Raw genomic sequence first — 23,140 nt, forward strand, 5'->3', positions numbered from 1 at the left:
ATGGCCCATACAGCATCCAGACCCCGGCCTCCATTAACCTGCTTCTTTCTCTACACCTATGTCCTCTAGAAATCCATGACCTCACGTAAGGAAAGGGGTTGAACCGGGCAAGCGGCGGGCCGACAAGGCAAATGAAGAGTAGGGAGGAGATGGTAGAGGTGGTATTCCTTGAAAGCCCTGATGACATTCCGCGGGCTATCGATGCAAAACTGCTGGCAGAGCGTCTCAACTTCTCTCTCCCCGAACAGCGCGTCACCCTCCTGTGGCCAATATTGTGGATAAAGCACTTTCAAATCCTCGATTAGTTGTATCCAGTTTGGTCTTTCCCCTATTTCTAAAGACTAATAAGAAAGATATCAGCATTGGACACTACACAAACAGTAATTTATTTATTTTTCGTTTAGGCGATTTATTTTTTATATTGACGTAAGAGTTGACGGATCCAATAAAAAAGGTTCCGGATTCAACGTCGGAGGTGCCGGAACATGTTCCGGCGTGTTCCGGCTCAAATTAAGCCCTGACTTTACGGTAAGGGTACATGAATTATCATAACTTAATTCATGATTTATGTATTACTTCATTTCTTAATATCTCATGAATCATCAGGAATTGAATTCATAGTTTGTCATTTGTGACCCCATACTGTACATGAACAGCACATCAACTAAAGCATTAGGCACTGTGGATACAGCATTATGAATTATGATTTATTAAGCATGATCATGATTATTTCTTTTTCTGCCAAAAATGTGGTCATCACTGCTCAAATTCTGATTTGAACACAACTTTAGTTGAGGGGCCACAAATATGATGAACTCATGATCAATCAACCTTAAATCATAATGATGTAGGCCTACCCATCATACCTGCTTGAGTTGATGTGTTGTTCTTGCATGAGGTCATGAATGAGAGACTATGAAGTCATGTCAAATACCTGATGATTCATACGATATAAAGGAATGAAGTAATGCATAAATCGAAAATGAATTCATGATAATTCATGTACCCTTACTGTAAAGTGTTACTGAGCTAACAAATATGCTCTTATTTGTGATTTGTGACTATATGAAGCATTTGTGCATGAGCAACTCAAATCTAGACTCCCATTTGGCAGTGGCACTACCAAGGTAATTGATATCATAATTAGCAACTATGCTTTTGAGAAATGGACCCCTGGTGTGACAAAATGAGTCATAGATCTCTCCCTCCACACCACTTTCATTTTGGGTGTGGAGCAGAGGTAGTGTCGCTGCCTGACAATCGAGTTTGGACCTCTCATGCAAGTCCATGTCATTTTGGATCTGGTATCTTTCATGTCTTTCCTCTTCCTCAGAACATGACTGAGGGCCATCTACAAAATAATATGCCTCTGCAGTCAGGGGCCTCCTCCTGTTGACAGACAGCCAAACACATCCTTTTCAAATCATACAGTACACACCTATACGCACACACACACACACACTCACACACACAACACAGGACATCGGCTTCCCACATGACCAAGGGCTTCTGCATGATGTTTATTAAACCCTGCTGGATTGCATTGAATTTAGAGAGGCCTGCAGTTGGCCAATGACACTGGACACGGTGGGTAATCTCAAGGACACGGTGGTGTGGTGTGGTGGTGGTGTGTGTGTGTGGGCGGGGGTTTGGGGGGGGGGGGCAGTGGGTGTCCGAGTAAGAGCACACCCTATACCTCCACTCTCATTCCGCCACAACCACAGCCCACAGCCCACAACCAACTGACCCCCACCTTCAGGGGACAGGCACACAGGTGCGAATGAGTCTGGCAGGATGATCTAAATTCCCAATTACACAGTCACATGCCCCTGATCCTATTAGCTAGCTGCAGGCTGGGAGTGCCAGGTTCACACCAAGGGAAGAAGCTGGTGGAGGGTGGTACTGGTGGATGACTTTGTGTGTGTGTGTGTGTGGATGTGTGGGTGGGGGTGTGTGTATGGGTGTGGGTGGGTGGGGGTGGGGGGTAGAGATGGGGAAATAGAGGGAGGGAAGTGTTTGTGGCTGTGCCGTGTGTATTGCAAGACTCTCCCATTCCCCGCCTGAGCAGTTTCAATTTCTCATTTAGGCCTCTCCACCTGAGCACCAAACTGGGCTGTCTACCAGATATTACAGGCTGAGAGAACATGTCAGAGAGAGAAAGACAGATAGATAGATAGATAGATAGATAGATAGATAGATAGATAGATAGATAGATAGATAGATTTTCTGCTTTTCTGCTACATGTATCTCTGTTTTAGAATGACACTTGTATATAACTCCAAGCAATCTCCCTTGCCTCTCCCAGCTGAGCACCAAGCCTCCTGATGAAAAAGGCTTAGTGGAAGCCAGGGCGCTGTGGAGGTATCGATGGTATCACTCTCCTCCAGCTACATGTGTCATGCTTCAGCAGTTGAGTAAATAACTGTGTCTCAGAGCCACCAGCCAACCACAAAATAATGATGCTTGTTGTTGGTGGAGACAAATCCTTTTCTGCAGCTGCACCACTTGCAAACTGAAGATAAATGTTAACACGTTACAAACGTGTCTGTAAATAACATTCATGATTTCATTATAACCATTTTCAGATATTTAACCAATTGTGATATCAAACTGTGTGTCTATTATATCTATTCAGAAATGTATAGAACAACATTTTCATAACAATATAAAGTTCTTGTTTGGGTTGAAACTTACGCTTAACAGCTTCAAACTGAAAAATCTGCTGAAGTGAAAGGAATGATGCAAACAGTTCTGGGGTGGTTGCCAATCTGGTAATGCTGATTAGAGCGAGAATCCTAGTATTTGATTTGATTCAACGTTTTTAATAATCCAATAAAAGCAGTCTGCATTCAAAATGGAATAAGCTGATGGCAATCTCAAATGGAGTTTGAGAAATGGTCAAATAAAACAAACAAAAAAATCTCTGCACCAAGAGACCAAATGCCCAAATTCACAAACCCCAGACTAGACATAAGGATGCGTTCTGACCTGGCCACCTGATTGGTTCTTTTTGGGTATGTATGAATACAGAAATAACACTCAATACAAACAAAACAAAACAAACAGCCTCACAACAAAATAAACAGCCTCAGACCACCGAGGGGAAGTGGTCTCCACACAATTTACAAGTTGTGTTCCGCTGTACTGTAAATGAACTGTAAATGAACCCAGGAACAAGCTCAAAAGTTATAGGCCTATTCAGCCCATGATCTGGAACAAAACAGCAGAATAGTTATGAGAGAGCCCTAAAACTTCACCACATAACATCCATTGTAACTATTCCTTTCAGAATGATACGTTGCCCTAAGGTACATGGTTTTATGGAGGAAACAGATACAAACTTGCTGAGTCAAGACATCCCTCGCAGGTTAATGTTCTCTCTGACCACAGTGGCCAGTCAGCACTTATGGTGTCTTGTACTCTCCTTTGGCCTGAGAGGACCATTGCATTGATTCTGATTAGTAAACAACGGGACTCACTTATGCAAACAAGGATTGAGTGTTTTTATTCAGCATTAATTAGGCAGTCACCCTCTGACACTAAGTGCAAGTCCCGACTTCACATAATCAACACAGAATTACCACAACTTTACATACCCCCCCAAAATTGGTTTAAAACGTAGCAGTGCCAATTAGGTGCAGGCCCCTGTTACTGGCCTGGTGTGGCTGACAAAGCACACGTCGGGCCTGTGTTTGGTGGCGATGTAGGTAGCAGGAAGCTGCGTCAAGGCGGAGACTCTGAAATGGGCGAGACCTCTCCGGTGAAGTGAATTTGAATAAACCAGTCACATGCAAACAGTGTTAAATTCTGATCTATCCATCTATCTTTTATTAATTAACTTCAGCATGACTCTGCCCACTTTGTGCGTCTGGCTTCGCTCTGGCCAAAGTGTGTTTGGACTGTCAGCAAAATACGCTGTCAAACTCACACCGATCAATAAAAAACTCAGCAGCTATGGAGAGGTATTTAGTGACTTACAGTATTTTAACATTTCCAGTTATCAACAGCCGTAAATTAAGACAGAGAAATAAAATGATGGCCAGCGCACACATACGAATGTGTTGGAAACAACACAACTTGCGTTGTTTTTAACACATCTCTGTGTCCAGATAGGGACAACACAGTTTGTGTTGTTTCCTTTTTTTATTTGTTACACAATATGTGTTGGAAATAACACAACTTGCATTGAAAACAACACAACTTCCATTGTTTTTTTTTGTTTTTTTAACATATCTCTGTGTCCAGATAGGGACAACACAATAATTTTAAGTGTAGAGTGTAGAGAGTAGAGTGAGACATGTGTTGAGAGGATGACCATTCAGATCATTCTGGAGTTTTGTTGTGTACACAAAATGAAGAAAATACACAACACTCTCCTGAGGCCTCAAATCGTTATATAAATTCATATAGTTGGTAGGTGTGATATCAACTCAAACCTAGATGTCCGTTCAGTCTAAGTAGGGTAAGGTCAGGGAAACATCTGACCTGACCTTACAGTTCTGGCTACTGCATATCATGCAATTTACCACAACATGGCCTCCAAATGCAATCTGTGTGCTCAGCCTGTGATTCGGTGATCCGAAGAGACATAATTTAAAATCCTGAAATGATTAAGTCCCAGGGCAGCGGCATTAGGCCTCTCTGAGTGGCCTAATGGTGGAATACTCATATTCATTGTCATTATCTCGACTCAATTACTGGCGTTGCAAGGTGTTTTGGCATCATTCTGCGTGCTTCTGATTAGAGCACTAGCAACGAGGATAATGAAGATCCATTGCACATCTGAAAGCAATTTGGCTGGAGTTGCCCCGACACATTCACAAGCCACGAAGACAGAACATCATGGACGAAGCTGAGAGAGGCATTGTGGCCATTTACAGTACATGGCAAGACAATGCACATTATTTAAGTGTGCCTCCTCACAAACAAAGCTATATAACTTCCCATAACATTGGCCATTCAAAATGATTACACAGATGTGTTACCAAATCAGTTACACCCTAATTAGGTCCATTCAATTAGCATTTCCTGACTTGTTGATGATGGAATACTGCCTCCAGTTGCAATCCAAACCTTGATTAACAACCATAATAGGATTCTATTAAATCAAAAACAGAGACAATCCTATTATAAAAAGAATCCTCTGGAGTCTCCCTTGTCAGTCCATCATCTTTAGCCTTCTGATATGCCATGTGTAAGAAAAACACAAGGTGTTCATAGGAAAAGGGATTTATCTTCAGTTAATGCAGCTTCAATCTTTATTCCAATAAAAAGCAATCATGGAAGCACATGGGGCACCACTCTTTTAGAGTGAAAACCAAGCTTCTCAAACTCTCATCCTATATCTGGTTTCAACAGTCCCTCCTACAGTCTAAATGTTAATCAATTAAGTTTCCAAAGCAAACAGATCTGGTCACCTTTTGTTGTTCTGGGGTGCGTTTCCCAAAACCATAGTTGCTAACCTGTTAGCAACTTAGTTGGTTGGCAATTGGGAAATAACTTAGTTAGCAACTATGGTTTTGGGAAACGTGCCCCTGTATGATAATTGCAGAGACCAAATTTCCCTCACGGGATCAAAAGAGTATATATACTTACTTATACTTAATTAAATAATACCTTGACTGGGGTGGTTCTCAGAGGCCTTCCCCGGTTCTACAAACGTTAGTGTTTCTCACACCTCAATTTCTTCCTGGCCCCAGGTTGTCTGAGTGCCAGAACAGGAACAGTAAGAACACATAATTTGGCACGCGATGTACATCATATCACTCTGAGGAATTTCATCGGGCAGGATGAACAAACCGACAGACGAAATCATTTTCACACAGAATGCAGAGCAGTAGCATGTACTGTAGAACGCCTTGACTGCTCTTTCTTACACTGCTATAAAAGACCTGGAGGTGTGAAGAGTCGTCTCCACTGGAGACTGGACCTAGCGTCTGTGAGTCACCAGATAATGGCCAGCTGTCAGAGCCTCAGCCATTTCAAAGTCTGCCCTTTGTCTTTAAGGACCTGTTAAGGACCCCATCGCATGCACAACCTCCGAGGTGTGTGATAGGGAACATCCGCCCTTTGATCACAGCTGCCTTATTTCTATGCAGGGCGGTCATGTGATGAGAGAAAAGAACTCATTTGATGATGAACCTATGGACTTCCTGTCTTTCTCCTTTACCTATTGTGGCTCCACACAGCCCCTGGTTGCGAAGGTTTTGCTTCGTCTTGGCCGAGCGTCCAAACGAATCCAGTAAACGCACTGCCCGAAACCGCACTTTTTTGAAACCTGGTCCCAGAGTGGAAAAATCTGAAACCGTAGCCCTTTTGAATTTGTTTGGACAGCGAAACCGCACATCCTACTTGCATATTGATGATGTCATCGCCACACCTCAGCTGCCCTGGACTTGACACTAATAGTATTGCCTAACAATACTAGTTTTCATACATGACATTACCTACGATTACACTCCGTAGGATAAATATCACAACTGGTGCTGCGCAGCGCTGATAGCTTATGACTTGGTGGACTGAACACTGTTTTTCCCGGTGTTTTTTTATGCATTCTAGCTACTGTCAGTGACGCGAGAGAACTTAAGTTATTAGGGAAGTGCGTGTAAGTTTACATTAATTTTACATGTCTTACAACAGAAATAAATGCATTCATAGTGAAGTCAGATATGAGCATACAAAGACACTTAGAACTCATGTTAAGCCTATAGATGCGCACTAAATGCGAATGCGCGATTTGATGCAAGCACAAGTATCGACTGTTACTAACAAAGGTATTATAGCAATATTATAAATGTGGCGACGGAATAGCCTAGAACTTGGGTACGCCTACCTTTGCACTTGCGGTGATAACCAAAACTAATGTGAATCGCGGACTATCCTACAACCAAAGAAAGTAAAGGAGATTATTTTTACCTGCGTTAGACAAATAAAGGACGGGACTCACCCTTCACAAACCGTAAAAATTAAGTTTATTAGTTTTACAGTTGACTACAGTTGACAGTTCACTATAAGTCCACACAAACAATCCTGGTTTCCTTGCACTAGCCAGTTTTGTCGTAGCCTACTCTGTTGTATGGCCTACACAGCGCGCAAGCTTTGGTCAATTTCTGTAACAAACAGTGCCACCTATAGGCCTGGGATATGAAGTAAAGTCGTGTTGAGATGAATCCGTTTGGACGCAAATATTCTTGATACAGTTTCAGGGAAGACGGAGGAAAAAAAGGTCGGTTTCGTACGTGTGGACTAGGCCTAAGACTGCCTGAGGCCCACCAAAGCCTTGGGAGAGGAGAGGTTTAAGGGGAGGCGAGTTCATCTGGAAAGCACTGACCCTCCTCTACAGCAGAGGACCCTGAGGATGTTGTCAAGCTGGCTCTGCCATCACTCATTCGGGGAAACCACATTCTCCACCATGTTGCATATGTAAGTATAAGCAGCAATATCCAGGCTTTTGAATAGGATGGAAAACAGAGCAGAGCAAAGTCAACTGAGTGCATGCTTCTGTTTTAGGCAAGTTTGCCTAAACCTTCATACAGTATTATGAAATCGATGCTCAATGAGGCTATAAACCATGTGTTTAACATGGGTATAACATGGGAAACATGGGATAACATGGGAAAACTCGACCCCCTACCTGGTGGGCCCAAACGTATTTTCATCTTCCTAAAACTGTTTTTCCATGTCTAACCTCCATAAATGATTGTTTAAACACAGATATTTGTGCATTTCATTACAGTTTTTCTCAGTCGCTTTGGTGCTTTTTTCAGATCAGAATGAAAATTCTCATAACTATTAGTTCAACCTCCACAACATTTAGTCATTTGTGCACATCATAGTAGCAATTTCTCCTTCCTCTGAACAAATTGCAAATACTTTTGGACATGTATCAGTTGCGTTCATACAATTCTCTGTGGGACGTGCGTGTTTCATTCGTCCCTATGGTCGGGACAGTTGAAACCACATAAGGGGACGAATGTGTGTTTATATGTAATATAGAGCACACCATGAATGTAGCAGTGAGAGAGAGATGCATTTTCTAAAAATAAAAATGTCCTTTTCATCAAGCTGATATTCGTTTGTGTCACATGACTGTAGCTTTGCGCCGCCATCTTTATGACCGATTAGTGGTCCGCTCAGCGGTCACAACAGCTGACCGTCTGACAGCTAACAGCTGATAACCCACCACAAACTGCTCCAATAAAGTCACAAGCGCCTCGTTTCCATTCCCTTCACGTTCTTTCAATGAGTATAAACCATGGAGTGTATAAAATAGGTATAAACACATCTGACATTAAAGAACATTATCCAGATTAATGGCAGCTAGCTATGAGCTAAATGACACTAAAATGAGTGGTAGCTTGCTAGCTGTTAGCCACTTAGCTAACAACTCGCTACTACATGTACCTAGTCAGAGTAAACTGCCACCAAAATCATATATTTGAATTGTTTTTACGTAATACTTACATTTCCTATGATTAAATATAAATCCTTGGTGGCCATGCGCCGCACTTTCACGTTTTTGACCCATCCAGCCACAGCATATTGATAGGCATCAGTATAGGGAGAGCCGGGACAGTTGAAACACTTTTTAATTAAACGTAATTTACAAACTGATCATACCACACTGAAAGCTAATATTTGGTCACTAGTAACCTACATGTGTCATCTGTCAAAATGCATTTTCAGCTTTCAACAAAACCGTTCAGGAATTAGGCTAGGCCTACAGCAAAAGTGGGACGTGCGTGTTTCATTCGTCCCTATGGTCGGGACAGTTGAAACCACATAAGGGGACGAATTAATCAGTTTAAGCAATGTAAACGTCCCACAACTTCAAAATTTTACTACATATCATGAATGGTAGGCTACTCCCAATAGGTGTAATTTTAGATACATTATTGCTGGGCTATACGTCTTCGTGCATATCTGATAACAACTAATTGCCATCATCGTGAAGTGTGTATAGCCTAAGCGGTTTTTGAAATATCATGCCCTGTGGATGATTCTGCCATGTTTATAGCTAGAACGGTAAGCTTTCCCGTTTATATCATGTTTAAATTGTTGAAAATGTCGTTTCACTAGGTGTTTACGTGGGTTAGGCCACGGCACATCCAAATAAGTAGGCTTAACGACCCACCGGCCGTCAGTCTCCATAGGATAACATGGGAAAACTCGACCCCCTACCTGGTGGGCCCAAACGTATTTTCATCTTCCTAAAACTGTTTTTCCATGTCTAACCTCCATAAATGATTGTTTAAACACAGATATTTGTGCATTTCATTACAGTTTTTCTCAGTCGCTTTGGTGCTTTTTTCAGATCAGAATGAAAATTCTCATAACTATTAGTTCAACCTCCACAACATTTAGTCATTTGTGCACATCATAGTAGCAATTTCTCCTTCCTCTGAACAAATTGCAAATACTTTTGGACATGTATCAGTTGCGTTCATACAATTCTCTGCTGTTTTTTAACATTATCATTTGCTTATGTCATGTCAGTCAAAATTAACTATACTTATGAATGCTGAATAGTCGTTCCCAATAAAACTAATAGTCTTCATTTCATTGCTTGAGTCATTGCATACAAAATTGTTGAACTAGTTATAAAATTCTGTCACAGTGCTGTAGAATTGCAAAGAGCATACAGTAAAAATGTACGCATTCATTGTCTTGTACTCACTTACTCACCTAACTACAGCAATGTGTAACTTTACTGTAGTTTTCAAATGGCTGTACAAGTACTGTATAGTGCTGTCTTGAGCATGTTCAGGTAGTGTCACCGAGTTCTGACCTTTTTTTGCATTGGAAAACACTGAGAGAGTCATAATGAAAACATGACAAAGCCATTTGACTATCTTGTTCATAAACGATGGTGTCAAGACTTCTCATTTTGATGACACTGACATGTTTCATTGACATGAATACCTGCTTTTGAGGAATGGACTATCCATTTTGAGCAAGTGACGTGCTTTTGCAGGTCATCCACTAGGTTTTGCAGTTTGCACTAATTGTTTTGAGAATTGCACTAACTTCTGTGCAAATGTTAATAGTGATGTGAGAAAAGCACCAAAGCGACTGAGAAAAACTGTAAAATACATGGAGTTACAGCCTGGTCTTAGACATACAGTATGTCACTACTGTATAGCTTGTTTTGCTTTCCATGTAAACAAGCATGCAATATGAAAGTCTGGGATTGTGGAGAACACTAAATGGTCTACTGAATAAGCATTAAGTCGAACCTTAAATGAAAAACACTCATTAATAATAAAAAAAAATTAACCGCTAATGAAGTTTACTTTTGCACATCAAAACTCGTTTATAACTCTGTGATACAATGACATAGTAGGAAGATATTTGGCTGATAGAAGGTTAACATGCTCTATGTTTTGACCGAAGGACATCTGTCTATCATCATTAGCCTATACACTCGGAGAAAACTGGAATGTTTCATTCGTCCCGTGTTTCAATCGTCCAGGCTCTCCCCTACTCTTGAATGCCTTCAAGCTATCCCCACTGTACGGGGAGGGGTTAGGAACAAGGTAGATATCGTGGAAAGCCAATTGGGGCAAGCCTGGGGCAGATAATAAGGGACAAAATAAATCTGGGGGTAACAAAAGGATCGGAGCCTAAAATTGAAATTTTCTCCACATATCTTTCTTTCTCTCATATATTCAAATGTGCAGTGTGGGCGGCCATACTGGGCGAGATCGGTCGTACATATGGTGGCGTTCTATTTGATAGTGACGTAGGTGGCACCTATGAATAGATGTAGAATATATGATGTAAAAACCCAATTATCTGGGTAAACGCTCCGAGGAACTCAAAACTGACTCACAATGTCAAAGTTTCACAAATTATGCACAGCAACAAACAAGCACCCTGATGCCCTTTTTTTGCACATAAAAAATAACTGAAAATAAAAGGTTCTTGTCTTACATTCCTCACACCATTTCATATGCGACCTCTTGTTTCTAGTTTCACAAATCTAAAAATGTTCATCCTTGTGTAGTTCATGAATACAATTCTACTATTATAATAGGGCTGCCTGGTAAGACAGAGCCCTCCCCTCCAGACAGTATGCATGTGATGAGCGCCTGGTGGAGAATAAACAAGCCATAAACAAGCCTGCTCCCTGACGATTTCCCTGACAGTCTCACTGTACAGCTTAGCACCTGATGCTCTCATCAGAACTTCCCATCATCGGTCTCCAGTGCTCCCCTACCGCCCACACTCCCGACTGCCTGCCCCTGCCCCCCCCCCCCCAAACAACACCCCCACCACCTACCGCCCACACTCCCTGATGGCTGGTCCCTCTCGGATCCTTATGATTATGAATAGCATGGTTACTAAACACCGTTATGAAATGCGTGGGGGGGGGGGGGGGGGGGGGGGGGGGATGCCGCTCCACCCTGAGCCCAACCATTAGCGCCCGCGTTCCCATCACCCAGGCCTGATACGGCTTCCCGGCTCCCACCAGCTGTCACCGCATGATGTGGCGATTTACATGATCTGACTCCCGCATGGCTCTACTGTGATGAGACGAGGTGTCTGACGCTCACTGCTCGCCACCCCGATCAGGCCCGCGCAGCTGTGCCGCCATCTCATCACCCGCTGAAAAAGCTATCTGGAGGTGCCGCTGGTAGGTCCGGGCTAATGGCTCTGTCCTCTGTGGAGTCCTGTAGGGCATGAATAAATAAAGAATGTAATGGATGGGCATTATGAAGGCGGTATTGCTCTAAATTACATTTTGTGCTAATGCTAATGATCTATTCTCCTCACAGGATAAATCTGAACAACGAATGTTTTTGTGCAGTATTATGATTCAAACATGACAGCAGTCGCAGTATGACACAGGCAGTTTCGCTAAAACGGGCGCACTTAGGAAAATGATCTGCAATTATTACCACAGGGGATAATTAACATCACAACTAAGTTCTTTTGAATTTAGCCATAAACTCATTAACCAGTAGCTAAGTACTCTAAGTAGAGATGGTAACTTCATCAAACAGCAGTTACATCCACTCCTTAAAAACTTCTGATAAGAATGCAATGCAAATTGTCTCCCCAAAGTTTAAGTCTTGTCAGTTCCCTTTTTTAATCATGAATACTTAACAGCGAGCACATCCACGCACTATGCTGACTGCCTGCAAACGGCACCATCAGAGCTCCATCATACGCGAAGCGTTCTCCTGGTACCTCTCCTCCACCAGCTGCCTGGGATCGGATCGAGAGGGTAATTAAGAACAGCTGAAGCGGAAAGCAGAAACATGGCATTAAACGTCTCAGTGCCATCAGATAAAGCGACAGGGCTGCCTGGGAAATTATTGCGTCCTCTCACAGTGTTTTACCATTGTAATGTGCGGCACGTACAGTAAACACAGATCTTGGGAAATAGTTGTTTGACTTTGCACAGGGTCATCTCAGCAGACAAGACGAGGAAGAGGACTGGAGAGGAAAGAGCAAAAAAAGGAAGAGAGAGGGGAAAAAGGAACCAATACTGTAGCCTGTCATTGTGTATCATATCAGCCGTGTACAAAAACAACAGCCCTTGTTAAAGGTGCCATGTGTAATGTCCGTCAAAAATCAATTCATACTCCACATTCCATAAAAGATGGGGCAGTATACCTCCAGAAAGTGAGTTGGTCTACCCTAGAGTAACAACCGAGACACGTGTATTGCAGTTTGGCTGGCGGTTATGTTGCCCGCATACCGCTTCCCATGGCCGAAACTGGTTTTATGACACCTGTCGGGCTGTGGTTAGTAATTTAGCATGCTAATTCAGGTTGATATCTCTGCAGCACTATACCTTGTCATTTTTTTAATGACACCATCGCCCTTATTTCTTCTCATTCTTTTGATGCGTGTAGCTCATTTTCTGGATATTTTTACCTCAATTCTTACACATGGCGCCTTTAATGCCATTCCTTGAGGGGTTGTATCACTGTGCTGGAGGAAGCTCTCTGAAGTGAATTCACACACAATTTAGAATCCAGATCTCTGGCTGCTGTGGCAGCCATCTCTGCTCCAATCTCTGTTTATACATCTGTTTGGGAAATACAGTCCCACTCTTGAAAGATAACCCTTTCACTGCTCTGAGAGAAATGATCACTTCTACGTTGGGTGAACTCCATTGCTTTAACATTACAGTTATGTGGGTGTAGCAGATTGGTCCATCATGGTGCAGACTCTATCAGAATGGAGAATTCTATTTTACAATTTAAGACTGCGGAATGTAAGTTAAATTACCAAAAGCGAAAAATGTTACTGTACTACTACTAATGTACTAATACTAGAAAACAGTTTTGCTAGACAATTTTTGGAAGAGGGCTGAGATTAGAGTCTGTCAGTGTGGTTTTCAGGAGAGGATAGAGAAAATGTGCAGACTAGAAATGCTAGATGCAAAATATACTTTATGTTTCTTAAAACCTTTTCTAGAATCTCACATCCTATACAATTGAACAGGCTTGGTTGCTGATTGGTCTCTGTTGTGCCGTGAAGAAGGGCCTTTATAGATCCCAGGTTCAACAGACGATACGTTTGTAACTGCCACTAGCCAATTGTGTAATGTTGAACCTCCTGAAATGTGAAATAGGCTTGGTTGTTGATCGCCACTGTGGGAAATACTTTCTTGTTGATAGATCCAAGCTTTCTTGTTTATGTCTGAGATACATTACTGTCCCATTTGGGGGACAACTCCACTGAGATACAGGACCTTTACAGTACATTTATCATTTGTTTTTAAGGTGAACATGTTTTTTTTTTGCCCATGAAGACACTTCTCTGATGGGCTAAATGATGAGTGAAACATCTCATGAACTGATGAGTGAAACATCTGTGGGGTACACATGAACCCCAGCCAGGGTCAGTGGTCAGTTTAATACCCAAACTAACGCTCATCAGTATTCCTGTCACGACTCGTGGCACTGAGTCAAAAACAAACAACGCCCTCAGATAGGAGAACTCTAAAAATCCCCTCTACATTTCCATTTATTAATTTAGCTGATTAATTTAGCTTATCCGAAGCGACTTATTATTACGCAGGAAGTGTTGAAAGAGATGGAAAGAAAGAGGGAAAGTGAGATGAAAAACAAAAAGAATAAAAGAGAGCATCACTCACTTCAGATTTCTTTCCTTCTCCTCTCCACTGCATGCAGCTTGCAGAGCCTCCTGCGGTCATCTTCTGCCCCCTGACCCCTGCTGAAGCATCCAGAGGTGCACTTTCCTCTTCCTGAGGGTGTGTGGAGAGTTGGGGTTAGGGTGGGGCAAAGGGCTTACAGGGGCACCACTGGTCCACACCACTGATCTCAAAAGGCTACTGAATAGAGCATCTTATTTCACAAATGAGGCCGCAGTGGTTGGCATTTTTCTTGAGACCACTATGGAAAACCGCTGGTACGGGCAACTGAAACTGCTGGAATGGGCAAATCGCTGGAATGGGCAAATCACAGTTTTGCAAGTAAAAGTAGTCTTTTTTTTTAAGTTAAAGTTGTTTGATATCATTGAAAAATATCATACATTTCACATGTCTATCTGACAGACACAGATGTGGTGTCCAAGGCACGGTGTGGTTCAAAATACGTTGTGGATAGAGAGAGATCATTTGTTTGCTTGATCTAGTGTTCTTGAGATCAGTGGACAAGACCATCAAAAGCTAAGCTCACAGAGACAACAGCGGTCACCCAGGCCCAGGATTCTCATTACAAGAGCATTTCTCCATTTGAAAATGTCATTGAAGACCTTGTAACATTTGGAATGGCTCCTTAATTGGTGTTGGCAAAATATATATATAGTTTAGTTTCATGTGCTCACATGAAACTTTCATGTGCGCACGCAAAACTTTCATGTGAAAGTCTTAGGTGCTCACGCAAAACCTTTTTGTGTGAGCACATGAAAGCCTGCTGTATATTGATGTAGCCTAGCTGGGGCATACTGGAGACAGTGACAGCTAGAGAAATTACTACAATACAGGAGTTAGTTAGTTGTACTATATTTTTTATCTAGGTCTTCATTATAAGGACATAGCTGCTTTGCTTGCAAGTTGCCACCATTGAAAGCTGGGAAAAATACACTTACATGTATTCCTAGGAATATACGTGTTCTGTCTTATCCGGCACTTCAGTGAGGTTGAGTTGAATTACAATTATTTCTTAACCAATCTGACTGCAATTTTATTTGAAAGGTTACTATACTGTAGATATACTGTTGGCAATGAAGTATTAAAGGTTGTATCAGCGATAGCGGGGATTCGTCACTTCTGTTCATGTTCAAACAAAACAGAGCTAGCTCGCTACTCCCTCCCCCTCCCTCCCGTGCAATTAAAACTCTCCTAAACGTGCATCTTGTTGGTTATTGGTTGAAACACTTTTATTTCAATCTTGCTTTTGAGGGGTTGCCAACCCTTGTTGGTAGCAATTGTTTTTGTGTACAGATCTCAGAGCCTAGGCTGCTTACAGAGACGCGTTTTTTTGACGGCCTGCTTATGGGGCAAGCAGCTAGCGGATCGTTAGGAAAGATTAGATGAATGTGATCATTTATGTTTGGGCCTTTTTTGGGCCTGAAATCACTGATACAACCTTTAATCAACAATTAGTAATATGTACTTCCAAAGAATTATCTCTATCAAAGGCTTATCTGTTAATATAGGATCCAACCCAACACCTTTAGCAGTTACTTCTCAGTTCAGTGACCGTTAATATATGAAGCTTAATTTTACTTGTTCAGTGACTGAGAGGCTTGATGGCTTGGTGCAATTGACTGAAAATGTTTATTGATTGTTCTAGTTTAACAAGCCCTCAAAATATATGTGTCAACTAAGAATTCATACATTCACTGCTTAGGTATCTGATTAAACAGATTCCTTACTAGAAACATTTTCATTAGAAAACAGACCATTTTTAGATTAGATGCAAAAACTGGAGAGACACCGAGCCTCATGTTGTGCACGCGCCACAATTTTTGGTTACACTTTACTCGACAGTATCGACATAAGAGTGACATGACACTGTCATGAACATGTAATAAACAAGTCATAAACGTTTATAACATAACACTTTTGTCATTAAGTGCCATTCAGTTTTTGTCATAACAAGTTAGTCTTAGGGTTAGGATTAGGGTTAGAGGTTAGGATTAGGGTTAAGGTTAGAGTTCATGTGTCATGACAGTGTCACGTGTTCATGACAGGGTCATGTCACTCATTATGTCATTACTGTCGAGTAAAGTGTTACCCCATTTTTTCCCCAGACTACAGAAAAACATATATACACTTATTTTACAAGTCTACAACTGAGACCCTTTTACTTTTCACACTGAGACAAGTGGTATTGAAGGAGAAATTTTGGATTACTAACATTTTATGAAATAGAAGTGATCAACATTTAATTTTCTTATATTCTGTGTATGCTTTCTATACATTCAATGTGCAATAACTTTGCTTCTTCTGTCATTTGCTCTCTCCATGTCATGACTTTCTAATAAAGGTGATGGGACCTCCTTTTGTCACGAGTTAAGGGTATTCTGCCTGAGGCAGTAATTTTAGGAATATCCCGACAGGAAAGAGACTATGGCAAGAAAATGCTGAAGGATGTATATGTATTGTATTGACCAATTATCTGACTTACTTGGAGTAGCCACGTTACTTGCGTATGGTGCATGGGGCACATGCTATGTCCAAGAAGTGTACTGTTGTGTTTCTGCATGTGTGAGGAGTTTTGGAAAAGACCATTGTACTCATGTGATTTTTGTATTACCAATGTAACTAACGTGTATAAGATGGGGCCTCGCCCTACAGAACTTTGAGTAGTGTTACTGGAACATGCTGTTGCCAGTGACCTTGCTCCCGGTATCGTGAATAAACCTGCAGTGGTTCCTCACACCTGAGTGTTGCCTGGATATTTTTGACCACAGTATCAAAAATGATATCAAACACAGATAAATCATTTTTCATTTGACAGTTACATTTCAGTTTGAGTTCAGGAGGAGTAGGTTGGACAGAGGGGAGACTAGGAGGGTCGCTTAGCAGTGTGCCGGGGAACCATGGCTATGCCCGCCAAGATGATAGCAAAAGCAAACAAATAGGCTACATACACAGAGGTAATTGACTGCAAAGGGCATTCTGCAATGACAATTCCTCTCATGTCTCAGGAATGCAAAAGGCTGGCCTTACACCATTATTGTTTCCATACAACATTTAAAACATTTTTTCAAGTCTTGTAATCTGTTCTGGAACAGTTACAAACTTCTGGCCAACTTCATGGATTTAGGTGGACTAGTGCAGTGCCCGTTCAAACATGCTATTCCTGTAGCCCAATTACATGCCTGCAGTAGGCCTGCTTTAAAAATAGGATGATAGGGAAAAACATAATTCCAGTAATAATGCAATAATACATGATAATGTAATAATATAATAAATATGAAGTGAGCAGAATTTAAGCATGGCTGCATGTGACATTTTTTACAAATCAAAATGACATAATCCTAACAGCTGTTTTGAGTTAAGGCTATATGCTTAGCCTATTGAATAACTTGATGGTAGATGAATGATGCATCATCATATGAAATTTGCAATTTGCGGTGTGACTCAAAAACAGTCTCTGGTGGCCTATAAGTGACATCACACTCTGTCTGCCACTCATTGCTTGTCGCTGGTTATGCTTTGCATGTGTAACATTCTGAGACGTTCTTTAATTGGGGACCATTATCGCTCGTTTCAAGTTAGGACCTTGCAGTCATTTTGAAGAGCCACTGAATACCTGTGTGTGTTGGCGTGTTGTTGTAAAATCCGTGGAGTCATTTTATGCAAGCAAACTGCACACAGGGGGTCTTTATTGTTGAGGTCAGACATGTTAACACATATTGCACTCGCTTAAGTTTTTACCTGTGTAACCTGATCCAGTTCTGCCAAAGCCCTGCTTTTATCCTCAGTGGCTTACAGTACAGTGCTGTGTGGGAGGGGGAGTGGCTAGCTGCGAAAGGCAATATGTGCTTCTTTTACCGATATATATTTAACGATATCTTTTGCATTTCTTATTCAAACAACGTCAAATTTGGCACTGCACTTACTCATGCCCGTAGCAAAAAATCAGTCTGACAAATGGTCAGCGAGATATAAGTGCCACATACACACAGACACACAGACATCCGGACACACAGACGCTTCTTGCTTTATAGATAGATGTACACAACATGCAAGGAGAATGAATGTATTAAGCAATAAGCCACTCTAGTCCGTAGGTTACACTGATTTTAGAACTCCGCCAGCTCGTCGTGCCTAATAATGCCCCTTAGCTGTTCTAAAATCAGTGTAACCTACGGCCTCTCGGGGCTTATTGCTTAATTAGACTTTGCACTTTGCCCAGCATTTCAATTGGGCCCCTTCCTCTCTCTTTGCCTACGATTTAAGAATATTCTTTAACCTGAGAGCACAACTCAGTTGGCACACACCTTTGGGTGTAACAGTGGTGGCCAAACTACTTTTAAGAATATACTGCAGTTGTACGACTTTTCAAGTCTGCAGTGACTGTTGTGAAGCATTATTACATTACATTGCATTTGGCTGATGCATTTTTAGCCAAAGCGACTTACAAATGTCGACTATATTACAAGGGATTACACTGTCCCCGAAGCAACTTGGGGTTAAGTGCCTTGCTCAAGGGCACAACGGTGGAAGCTGGGAATTGATCCAACAACTTTCAGGCTACTGCACGCTAGCCCAGCTCCTTAACCGCTACACTACCAGGGCTCGTCCCGGAGTTGAACCCAGGACCTCTCGCACCCGAAGCGAGAATCATACCCCTAGACCAACGAGCCTGGGCAACTTATCAAGTAATACTTCTAAAGATTACTTTCTACAGGATGAGTCCTCGGAGTCCTCTGAGTGTCCACTTCACGCTTAGGCATTGTCCTCACACCACACAGGTTCCCTGTCTCACAGCTCACCTCTCACTGAAGAAGCTGCAGATGCTCCAGAAATAAAGCCGTCCACATGCGTTTGGAGGCCACAACAAGGTTAGTGCAGACAGCTGATTACCAAACACTGCCAGAAGCACTGCTTGTCATCCATTTTCTGGCACCTTCGTATGAGAAGTCTACTTTCACTTGACCTACGTAGGCAAATACTGTTTGAAATATATTTACTTTGAAGCAGCATAGGTAAAAAGTGTAAAAGTGAAACAGTTTACTCAGCTGCCACAAAGTTAAGAAAAACTTTATTTATGCAACTCAGAAATTATGCATCGCTGAACTGCCATTGAAAGCGTAAGGCGAAAACATGCAAAAAGTAAGGAACATTTCCCCTCCAAGTGTGAATGCTGAGCTGGGAAATCTTTGAGGCTATGACCTTTCTGACACCAGGACACCAACATCCTTTTTCTCCCTCTTCCAGTTCACCCTAAAACAACTTAGGTCTCTCAGGCTTGTGCATTTCACATTTTGTCAGTCCAGTCACCTCATCAATGCATTTGATGTGCCGCATTCCTCAAACATGGTGCTGGCACATTCATCAAATATGTAAAAATGCTAAAACAATTGAGTTTATCCACTGCTAGCCATATGAATAGCTATCCCCAAAGTATATGCATATTTGGGTAACACTGTGACCTTGGTGTCAATCCTAAGTGCAGTGTTGCTTTAACGCAAGAGAAATTGGAAACGCAAGACTTAGAAACAAGGAGGCCATGTTTGCTCATCAGATCATGACTAAGAATGACAGGCACAAGCTCTGGCAGCTGATGCCTTTTAATGTGCCTGTGTGGACTGATAGGTGGATTACTGAAAGACAAAGTCCATGTCAGCCAGCTTTGCACCTGATTAACACGTTCCAAACAGCAAGCTGAGACACGCATGGCACAAGCACTCACATATTTTTACTGCCCCCAAAAGACAAGCAGGTGAGAGAGTGTGTGTGTGTGTACAACGCATCATAAGGCTCAGAGTGTCAGGGGGAGGGGGCTGACGCATCTCAGCCTTGGCGGGCAGCCCGGCAGCTTGATGTTGTTTCCGTTGATTCACCAGGAGGACAGAGACAGGGACTTGGTCTCCAATGGTCACCAAGGCGGTGTACTCACAGCTCCTGTAGTATCTGTGCAGCATCTCGACCCTCAACTGATCTGTTCTGTCCCGTGGAGTCATGCTGGAGAACTTGTGCTTTATCGCCTGTGGGGAGAAACAGAAGAGTGAACAACAGAGAACACATTAGTGCGTATCTGCAACAGAGAACACATTAGTCATTAGTGCGTATCTGCAACAGAGAACACATTACTGCGTATCTTTAACAGAGAACACATGACTGTGTATCTGCAACAGAGAACACATGGCTGTGTATCTGCAGGAGAGGGTCCATCTGATACTCCTCCAGAGAGCCCCTGTAGAGACCGAGGCAACAAAACAGCACTTTGGCAATAATGTAATACGCAATAATGTCCTTACTTTCTCTCTCTCTCTCTCTCTCTCTCTCTCTGTCTCTCTCTCTCTCTCTCAACATCCATACCATGTTCGGGTTCAGGTGTCCATGGGGGATCTAGGTTCGAATCTGACCTGCAGTCATTTCCCAATCCCACTCCATCTCTCTCCCACTTACTTCCTGTCACACTTCACTGTATTATCCAAATATAGGCAAAAAGCCCAAAGCATATACTTAAAAAAATGTAGTCTTATCTGGATTTGTTGTTTTGGTTGGAGGAGCAGAAGACTATCCAGTAGATTGGTTTGTTTCTCAGTGGCGACGCTGTTAAACTGGCCACATTCCTAGCAAGGAATCAATGGAATTTGAAGACAATAAATTACATGAACCAAATGGGAGATTTGTGGCTTTTTGCAATCAGAGGAATAGGGGAAAAGATATCGGAGTGTATTGTAACTGTTTAGAACCCTCCTTCATACTGCCAGAAATGTGATAGTATCCAAACCCAAACTGCATGTTCCTGGGGGGGCTACACAGATGGAGATGGTCATTATTGAGATGACACCATCATGTAAGTTCTCTGTAACATTAGCTTTATACTTTGGCAAACTGTCACAGGGGGAAAAAATGATTTGCAGTAACGGTGTGTGAATCCTTAGTTCACAGCACGGAAATAGTGTTCTCACAGCTGCTGAGACTCAACAGTACTGAGACTAATAACACATAGCAGATTTGTGTGCGGAAGTTGATTGTGGCATCGGCATATATTTCTATGAGTCATAGAAAAACAAAAACTGGGAATGGATGTGTGTCTGTGTGTGTGTGTGTGTGTGAGAGACGGAGAGAGTATGTGCATGTGTAATGTGTGCATGTATTAGTTTGTGTGTAATTGTGTTAAAACGTGCATGTGTTAGTTTGTGTGTAACTGTATTTGAAATGTTGTAAGTTTGACTTTTCTAGACACCAGATTCAATAAATGAGTAATAACTGTCAATCACTGACCTTTCCATCTGAAGAATTTAAAAGGGTGACGTACGAGTGGAATATGATTTAGACAGTAAATCAATCATCCCCCAATACAGAGAAATGTTTTGGTCATCACAGAGCAATCTCTCCCTAGCACATTATGCTTTCCCATTAACCTTTCTAAAAACAGCCAGGATGGAGCAGCCAATGCTGATCTCTCTTACCAGACAGACCTATGGTTCGGACTTTACCTCCAAGTTATATCTGTCATATCATGTTGAATTTTGCACTACCTCTGTGGACACATACTTTTACCTTAACATCTCAATCTATTACTTCCACTACCTACTTACCTACCTACTCCTACTTACCTACAGTACATGTACCTACTCACCTACCTACTTACCTACTTACCTACCCCCTTACCTACTCATCTATCTATGCTATCCTTAGTGTATTTCACTTTTCCAGTGTCCCTGCCACAGATGGGCCCTTCTTCAACATCCTGCTAGTGTGGACAGAAAAGAGGGTGAAAGGGAGTGGGAGTTACCTTGGGCAAAAATCTTTCCTCATTGATTGTCACTTTTTCTCTTGTAGATCAATGAGTAATGTGTTGTGCTTGTCAGGTCAAGGCCGTGAGTCAGTTCTTACAGAGGATGCAAATTAATGGACTGCTCTCACTGTAAGTTGCTTTGATCTAGAGTACATTCTCTCTCTCTCTCTCTCTCTCTCTCTCACTCTCACACACACACACACACACACACACGCACACACACACACACACACACACACACACACAGACTTTGTTCAGTGAGAGCATCAACAAACACCTTTCCAGCTTTGTTCGCCTCTGTGTGAAGGTGTCGAGCTCAGTGGAGATGGGCTCTCACTCCGCAACTATCTTCATGTCAACTGACAGGACTCTCCAGCCTTCAGAGGCATGTGCAAGACAGCACATTTCATACAGCACAGAGCTCAAACACCTGGGCAACACGAGCACCTGTCAAATAAAGAACTCGCAAATAGCCCAGTTTCACAAGAGCAAACTGTACTATTGACAGCATCATTAGAATAATGAATCTACCAAAAGCCAATGCTCTTAATGCACGTCACAGTTCCAGATTTGCTTATCCCGGCAGATCAACTTCCTGGTTACGTTGCTTCTACATCATACACATATGGGTCTTTTCAAGACCCATAAGTGTATGATGTAGAAGCATATGGGTCACATATGGGTCTTTTCTATAGAAAAGACCCATATGTGTATGATGTAGAAGCAGCACACACACACACACACAAATCCGGAATTGTGACATGCATTGAGCCCATTACTGTTTAGTGTTAGTCTAAGGTTTCAGACCACAACACCTGCATTAATTGTGTATGTTACCATTTCTCCTTACAGTACAGAGGCAAGCGCTACACGTCACATATAGCTGGGTGAGGAGAGAGCAGAGCAGTTCATCACATGGACTAGAGGAAGCAGTAGAGTCAATCTACCACATTTACCATTCTACAGTAACCCAAGTAGGAGGTTGTCTGCATATACATTACATAGAAAATGTATGTCCGGATGAGGAAGTGAAATCAAAACGAGTCTAAACCTGGATGCTTTAAATCCATCGTTTTTATGTAATGGTGGGCGGTTGGAGGCACCCATGGGAATAATGGGTGCAGTCTGAAAACAAATGAGAGAAAAACAAGTATCGGCGCAGATGTCAGAACCATGGCGAAAAGGTCTTTGAGCAGGCGGGGGTGTGAATGGCAGCGAATAAACATAGG

The 23,140-nt window shown here is 42.1% G+C and overlaps 1 long non-coding RNA gene across 1 annotated transcript; it reads left to right on the top strand.

Annotated features, from left to right (window-relative positions):
* The first annotated feature begins 317 nt into the window (after window positions 1-317).
* Window positions 318-19,262, top strand: LOC121721367. The gene is made up of 3 exons (XR_006034811.1): window positions 318-528; window positions 7,473-7,481; window positions 19,248-19,262. It is a non-coding gene; the product is annotated as an uncharacterized LOC121721367 (long non-coding RNA).
* The last annotated feature ends 3,878 nt before the right edge of the window (window positions 19,263-23,140 follow it).

The sequence above is a fragment of the Alosa sapidissima genome, chromosome 10 (assembly GCF_018492685.1).
Source record: "Alosa sapidissima isolate fAloSap1 chromosome 10, fAloSap1.pri, whole genome shotgun sequence".
Lineage (NCBI taxonomy): Eukaryota > Metazoa > Chordata > Actinopteri > Clupeiformes > Clupeidae > Alosa > Alosa sapidissima.